At 45.3% G+C, this 8,060-nt stretch overlaps 1 protein-coding gene across 3 annotated transcripts in view; it reads right to left on the bottom strand.

Annotated features, from left to right (window-relative positions):
* LOC124010418 (probable cationic amino acid transporter) overlaps positions 1-4,091 on the bottom strand; it is a 23,208-nt gene extending 19,117 nt beyond the window's left edge. For 2 of the 3 annotated variants that reach the window (XM_046322828.1, XM_046322829.1), the window contains exon 1: positions 3,845-4,091. The gene's annotated coding sequence lies outside the window, so the exon portion shown is untranslated. Of the gene's footprint in view, positions 1-3,534; positions 3,683-3,844 lie in introns of those variants that run through there. The other variant, XM_046322827.1, reaches the window with a different exon arrangement.
* Positions 4,092-8,060: the final 3,969 nt, after the last annotated feature.

Below are 8,060 nucleotides of genomic sequence, written 5' to 3'. Positions count from 1 at the left end.
CAATGTCCAGCCGTCCTCTGTCTTTCGATCGGTCTGTCTGTCCGTCCGTCTGCCTGTTGGCATGCCTATCCATCCATCTGTCTGTCATCTGGTTTCCTAGTCATCCACCATAATAATAAATTATTGTTATTCAATCAGCCAATCAATGGGCATGATTCATTGTTGTAAGTGAGTGGTTAGCTGTGTGTTCCAGCCAACATTCTGTCTGATTGACAGAACGTATATCCTGATTCAGCTTCTGGAACTCAGTACCTTAATAAAGATAAGAGCCTCATTCAGTCCAATCTGGCAACCGATTCAGTCCAATCTGGCAGCCGGCAATGTTCTGATATGGCAACCACTGGACTTCTGAGTAGGTCAGAGTCAGAGAGAGGGTATGTCATCATTGAGTATAGGACCTGACTCAGGAGAAAGGTTCTCTCTCTCTCTTCCTTTCGTTCAGTCTCTCTCTCTCTTTCTCTCTCCAGTGCTGAGTTCAAGAGTGTAGTGAGAGTGGGAAAGACAGCTGGAACGCAGCCCTCCATCTCCCTCTCTCTCCTCTTTCCCCCTCTCTCTCTCCTCTCTCTCTCTAGTGCTGAGTTCAAGAGTGTAGTGAGAGTGGGAAAGACAGCTGGAACGCAGCCCTCCATCTCCCTCTCTCCTCTTTCCCCCTCTCTCTCTCCTCTCTCTCTCTAGTGCTGAGTTCAAGAGAGTAGTGAGAGTGGGAAAGACAGCTGGAACACAGCCCTCCATCTCCCTCTCTCTCCTCTTTCCCCCTCTCTCTCTCCTCTCTCTCTCTCCCCTCTCTCTCTAGTGCTGAGTTCAAGAGTGTAGTGAGAGTGGGAAAGACAGCTGGAACGCATCTCTCTCTCTCTCTCTCTCTCTCTCTCTCTCTCTCTCTCTCTCTCTCTCTCTCTCTCTCTCTCTCTCTCTCTCTCTCTCTCTCTCTCTCTCTCTCTCTCTCTCTCTCTCTCTCTCTCTCTCTGTCCCTCTGAATCTGTGTTCCTTTGGATGGCCTTGTATCTGATAACTAGTAACCATATTGCCAAACTGTGACACATATCTAAAAGGATTAGTAACCACACCAATACGCTGTACACATCACTAGGGCCCAGAGTTTATTCCCCCTTCCTCTCGCTCTCTATCTTTCTATATATCTACGTGGCTTGTAGTCTGGTACGGGGTGGGCTGCTGATGACGGAGATGCAGATGGTTCTGTGATGGTGTGTGTGCGTGTGCGCGCGTGTGTGTGTGTGTGTGTGTGTGTGTGTGTGTGTGTGTGTGTGGAGGTGATTGTACTAGCTTTTATGCACAGACAGGCTCTGTGACGTCAGTGAGGCTATCTGCCATTCACAAACCAAATCAGGTTGTGTGTGTTCTTGTGAGAGGGTGAGTCACACATGCAATAGAACAAGGTTTATGAGATCATCTATAAACACACACACAGAACAATCTATCAAGCAATCAAGAAAAGGGCACTTTGCGCAAACAAACATTTAGACAGTATAAGGGAACACAAACACACACAAACACACATACACACACACACACAGCTGCATCCTGTGGCTCAGTGATGTTTCATCATTACGCATTACACACACATACAAACACACAACTGTTGACAGAATGATTGATCTAAATCCATTACAAACAAGCTTATAGGGAGCAGTCGATGTTACTCCCCGTGACATCTAGCCATGACAGGAGGGGAATTATTGCACTGGTATCCCCATCAGGGTTAAACGCACCTAGGGATCTTTCTTGTCATGACGGGAATGTAGCCAAACTAATACAACATAACAGACATAACTATTATCAAGACTTCATCAACACCATATTTTAGCAATAAGGCCCGAGGGGATGGGGTATATGGCCAGTACACCACGGCAAAATGCTGTTCGTAGGCACAACGCAACTCAGAGTGCCTGGATACAGCCCTTAGCCGTGGTATATTGGCCATATACCACAAACCTCCGAGGTGCCTTATTGCAATTATAAACTGGTCACCAAGGTAATTAAAGCAGTAAAAATAAATGTCTTGTCATACACATGGTATACGGTCTGATATACCACAGCTGTCAACTAATCAGCATTCAGGACTTGAACCACCCAGTCCTGTTAATGACTGCTGCTTTCAGCACCACGGACAGCACCACACAGATGGAAGGAGAGAGAAAGGGAGAGAGGGACAGAGGGAGATGTAAAGAAGTGAGAGAGCAGAGAGTGGGAAGAATGAATGAGGAAGAGTGGTAGAGGAAGAAAAGGAACATGGGGAAGAATGGGTGAATGAGAGAGAGAGAACGAGATAGAGAACTCTCATGACATGTAAATAGAGATGAGCTTGTTCTCAGGCTCCAGGCTTTCTGACACACAGACCTGTCTCAACATCTCAGTGTGTGCGTGTGTGTTTAAACCTCAGCCCTAAATCATTGAAATCAATGTTTCCAACTTTTGGCTTCTCAGACAGAGAGAGGAATGTGTGTGAAGGCTCTGATGACAATACTGCAGTTACAGAGCTCCCTTTGATCCCTCTCTCTCTCTCTACTATCTGTTTCATTCTCAAACCCAGAGAGGATGGAAAGTTATAACACAATAATATACAGTAACTACCTTATCCTACCCTATCCTTACCCTATCCTACCCTATCCTTACCTTATCCAACCCTATCCTATCCTTACCTTATCCAACCCTATCCTACCCTATCCTTACCTTATCCAACCCTATCCTACCCTACCTTATCCAGCCCTACCCTATCCTACCCTTATCCAGCCCTTACCTTATCCAACCCTACCATATCCTATCCATACCCTATCCTACCCTATCCTTACCTACCCTATCCTTACCCTTACCTTATCCAACCCTATCCTACCCTATCCTTACCCTATCCTACCCTATCCTTATCCAACCCTAACTACCCTACCCTATCCCTACCCTTCCCTACCCTACCCTATCCTTACCCTACCCTATCCTTACCTTATCCAACCCTACCCTACCCTACCCTACCCTTACATTATCCAACCCTACTATCCTACCCTACCCTATCCTGTACCTCCCAACAAATCTGCTCCCAAGAGTTTCCCCAACAACACAAGTTCAGATGCCCCCCCCCTCCACACGCACGCTATCATCTATAGAAAAAGACAGCCTGATTCTTGCAGAGGATAGGCGTGCACATGGGCGTGCACCCTACCCATGCAGACATGATGCTATAAAACGGATGATAAGCATCCCTTTCGTAAGGTCTCTCTCTTTCACACACACACACACACACACACACACACACACACACACACACACACACACACACACACACACACACACACACACACACACACACACACACACACACACACACACACACACACACACACACACACACACACACACACACACACACACACACACACACACACACACACACACACAGCAGAGGGTAGCCTTATATCTATCTAAAGGTCCTTCTATGATAAAATAGCGATCAGATGAGATGTAGCCTTCTACGTGATGATATCAGGCAGATTTCAACATTTACTCTAGCTGTTGATAAACAAATACCTTTATGTCGGGTTTATGTAATAACCAAATCGTATCTTCCTCTCCTCTCTCTCTCCTGGTGTCTACTGCAGCTACAACCGGGATGCGAGCTCCCACCCCCAACAAATACACATGCACACGCACGCCAAGCAGGTGTGACTCAAGAATGAAACATTTTATCATCAAACAACTGGCGATCAACTGCAGGACACACATACATACCGCGGGTCAAATACGCCATTTCACACACACATAAACCATGACGACACAGACAGTGAGAGTGAGAGTGGGACAGAGATGGAGAGAAAGGATGAGAAACAAATTCACTTACGTATTCTACCGTGACCCTGGCAGATTAGAGGATGCTCGCCGTCCCGCGGAAAGGCTCGAGCTCCATGTCGGCTGCTGTTGCAGTCTCTCTCTCTCCTCTCTCGCTCTCCCTTACGCGCTCTCTCTGCCTCTCTCTCCTCTGTCTGTCTCTTCCCTCTCTCTCTTCTCCTTCTCTCTCTTCAGCAGCAGTAGCATCTCGCGCATCACCAGGAGGCGGTGGGAGGCGAGAGCCTTTTAAATCATTCAGAAGCCTGCTTACACCACGTGACCAGTAATCTATTATTTAGTTATATACCCCCTCCCCCTCCCACAGCCGAATGGCACTTCGTGACGTCACTTTCGTACTCTGAAGCGCGTCCCGGTTCCTCCGCTCGTCCTGTTCAATAGCCTATAAACAGAGAGAGGCATAGGCTAGCTATATCGTTTCTAAGAGCTCTTGTTTAGGATACCCGAGATACCGTTAACCAAATTGATATGATCCTATTTTAGGCCTATGTAGCCTGCTATACTGTAAACTAGACTATTTTACAATTCAATAGGTAGGCCAACTGGAAAATAACCCTAATCTGTGGGCCATCTTGCTTTTGTTCCTGTTTAGCTGACTTTAAGTAGTCTAAATAGCTTGCAAGGTAGATAGTTTCAATTCCTGCGAATTCAATTCCAGCTATTACAATGAGCCCGTCCTCCTATATCGATCAGCAGAGGCTGGTGGGAGGAGCTATAGGAGGACGGGCTCATTGTACTAGCTGGAATTGAATTAATGGAACGGGGTTAAACGTGTCGTTTTCATAGGTTTGATGTGTTTGATACGGTTCCAATAATTCCATTCCAGCCAATACAATGAGCCCGTCCTTCGACAGCTCCTCCCACCAGCCCCCACTACTATCTATAGCCTATAGATGATTTCAAACCATGTTTATGTTTTTTTGTTCGGTCTGGTCGGGTAACATTTACCCATATATTGCCATATAATAGGCCTATCATATGAAGTAATGTCATTGTTTCCCACATCTTCTGCTTGAGGCCAGTCTTTCATTTGGCCAGTAATTGCTCTGGCTGGACAAGGAGATGGAATGCGTGGGGGAAATGACCTGTGGGAGCTGCAGCAACAAGTTCCAACAACCATCACTCCTAGTATAAAAAGTGACCTGATATATTCAGCGGTGACATTTCCACTGAAAAATCACTACAATTTAGAGTTTCTAGAGTTTTTTTAAAAGCATTGTAATGCAGATAGCAGAGAGACAAAATGGTTATAAGCAGGCTAAAGTCAGGGTTGGCTAGCTAGGCTACTATGCCTGTGACCTACTGTAACGGTTGAGATAGTCATGATGTATCTGGCACTAGTAATCATGATATACATGGGCATAGGAGCCGGGGGTAAACATGTGGAATTACACAAGGTGCAATTTCCTGACTTGTTTGTGCATCAACAGTTTTCCACTTGCTGTATGGCACTCACTGACAAACCTGTGGCTCTGATTGCATGCGTGAGTGTGGATGTTGGTAGGCTGACCCAAGAGCCATTGCGGCCCCCATCAAAGTTTCCCATCCCTGGTCTAGAGGGTATATGATACCCACGGAGGGACAGAGTCAGAGAGAGAGAGAGAGAGAGAGAGAGAGAGAGAGAGAGAGAGAGAGAGAGAGAGAGAGAGAGAGAGAGGGGCCACAAACAAACCAACAGGGAAGCTGGTGAGAAGTGCCTCTCCAAGCTCATAGAGTTCATAGACTGATGATCTGTCATAGTTTGAATCAATCCGAATAATCATAGATCTCTGAGAAAAACGTCATGGGTGAATGAGGACCAAAACGCAGGAGACCGGCAAAACAGAGATATTTAATCCAGAATAAACTTTACAAAACAAAAATGCATAATTTATTGATTTATTTGTCAAGACAAGAACAGACTGGAGACTTGATCGAGAACTGCAGGTTGCCTGGGAATATTAACCTATGTTTCAGACCAGACACCTGCTCACCACGCAGCATCTGAGGGAAACACTGACACGGGACAGGGCAAAACATAGACACAGCACGGTGAATTATAAATGAGGATCCGACAGGGCAGGTACGGGAAACAAGGTTTAGAGAAATAGGGACTCTAATCAGGGAAAAGGATTTAAACAGGTGTGGGCCAGACCCTAAATGATGATTAGGGGAATAGGAACAGCTGGGAGCAGGAACGGAACCATAGATAGAAGATCCATGTTATATTGCGAGAGAGTGAGTGTCTGGCGTGGGGGAGAGAGAGGGATAGAAAGAGGGCAAGAACCTAATAAGACCAGCAGAGGGAAACGAATAGAATGGGAAGCACAGGGACAAGACATGATAATAAATGACAAAACATGACAGAGAGAGAGAGAGAGAGAGAGAGAGAGAGAGAGAGGCCACAAACAAACCAACAGGGAAGCTGATGAGAAGTGCCTCTCCAAGCTCATAGAGTTCATAGACTGATGATCTGTCATAGTTTGAATCAATCTGAATAATCATATGATCTCTGATGAAAAAAGTCTAGTGGGTGCATTGTATGTGTTCAGTTCACGCAGGAGACCGGCAGCCATGATGATATTTTATATTGGATTCATTCATTTCACTCTGACCTTTCATGCCTTGATTTATTTATTGATTTATTTGTCAATGTTTTTAACTGTGTATAATGCTGGTCATTATTAGAGTATAATAACTGTATTTTAAGTTGAAAATATTATGTTAAGTTTCAAACCATACAGTATACAGTATACAGCAGCAGTAGTAACAACCTGACACGGGAAGTGAGAAAAATACTACGAAATGAGTCATACAGTAGCAGAGAAAGAGTACGAAATAGTTGTTTAATTGAATATATTTACATTAACAGTCACGCTGGTATTTAATACAGTATGAGTGGCCATGGCCCTAAGATGGATTGGACTGTACCAGAGGAAGTGCCCCTCTACAAGACCACCATTAGCATTGTACATTTGTAACCCCCCCACCATAGATACAGTATGTATCCATGTTATATTGTGTGTGTGTGTGTCTGTGCGTGAGGAGTGAGATATGAGTCACTCAGAGAGAAGGGCAATGTCAGACTTCCGTGCCCACTACCCAGAATCCCACGCTGCAGAGCGATGAAGTCACACAACCGAAGGGTGAGAGTGACCCCTGCTTCACACACACACACACACACACACACACACACACACACACACACACACACACACACACACACACACACACACACACACCAGGACTACAGACACACACACACCACACAGAGCAGATTCACTTCCTATCACAACTCACTTCCATTAGAATCTCATCTCCTCTGTCTTGGTCAGATAACATGTGGGAATATTAAATATTCACAATCTCTACTGTCTGCAATTGTAATGGAGGGGTTTCAGTGAACTACACTTGTATTAAATGCCTCAAGACTTGTGTTAGCTCCCAGGACTAGGATATTGTGTTAGCTCCCAGGACTAAGATATTGTGTTAGCTCCCAGGACTAAGATATTGTGTTAGCTCCCAGGACTAAGATATTGTGTTAGCTCCCAGGACTAAGATATTGTGTTAGCTCCCAGGACTAAGATATTGTGTTAGCTCCCAGGACTAAGATATTGTGTTAGCTCCCAGGACTAAGATATTGTGTTAGCTCCCAGGACTAAGATATTGTGTTATCTCCCAGGACTAAGATATTGTGTTAGCTCCCAGGACTAAGATATTGTGTTAGCTCCCAGGACTAGGAGCTTGTGTTAGCTCCCAGGACTAAGATATTGTGTTAGCTCCCAGGACTAAGATATTGTGTTAGCTCCCAGGACTAGGAGCTTGTGTTAGCTCCCAGGACTAGGAGCTTGTGTTAGCTCCCAGGACTAGGAGCTTGTGTTAGCTCCCAGGACTAAGATATTGTGTTAGCTCCCAGGACTAAGATATTGTGTTAGCTCCCAGGACTAGGAGCTTGTGTTAGCTCCCAGGACTAGGAGCTTGTGTTAGCTCCCAGGACTAAGATATTGTGTTAGCTCCCAGGACTAAGATATTGTGTTATCTCCCAGGACTAAGATATTGTGTTAGCTCCCAGGACTAAGATATTGTGTTAGCTCCCAGGACTAAGATATTGTGTTAGCTCCCAGGACTAAGATATTGTGTTAGCTCCCAGGACTAAGATATTGTGTTAGCTCCCAGGACTAAGATATTGTGTTATCTCCCAGGACTAAGATATTGTGTTAGCTCCCAGGACT

This window comes from Oncorhynchus gorbuscha, linkage group LG23, assembly GCF_021184085.1.
Source record: "Oncorhynchus gorbuscha isolate QuinsamMale2020 ecotype Even-year linkage group LG23, OgorEven_v1.0, whole genome shotgun sequence".
NCBI lineage: Eukaryota > Metazoa > Chordata > Actinopteri > Salmoniformes > Salmonidae > Oncorhynchus > Oncorhynchus gorbuscha.
Note: the sequence above shows the minus strand (reverse complement) of the source record. Positions and strands in the feature narration are given on the sequence as shown.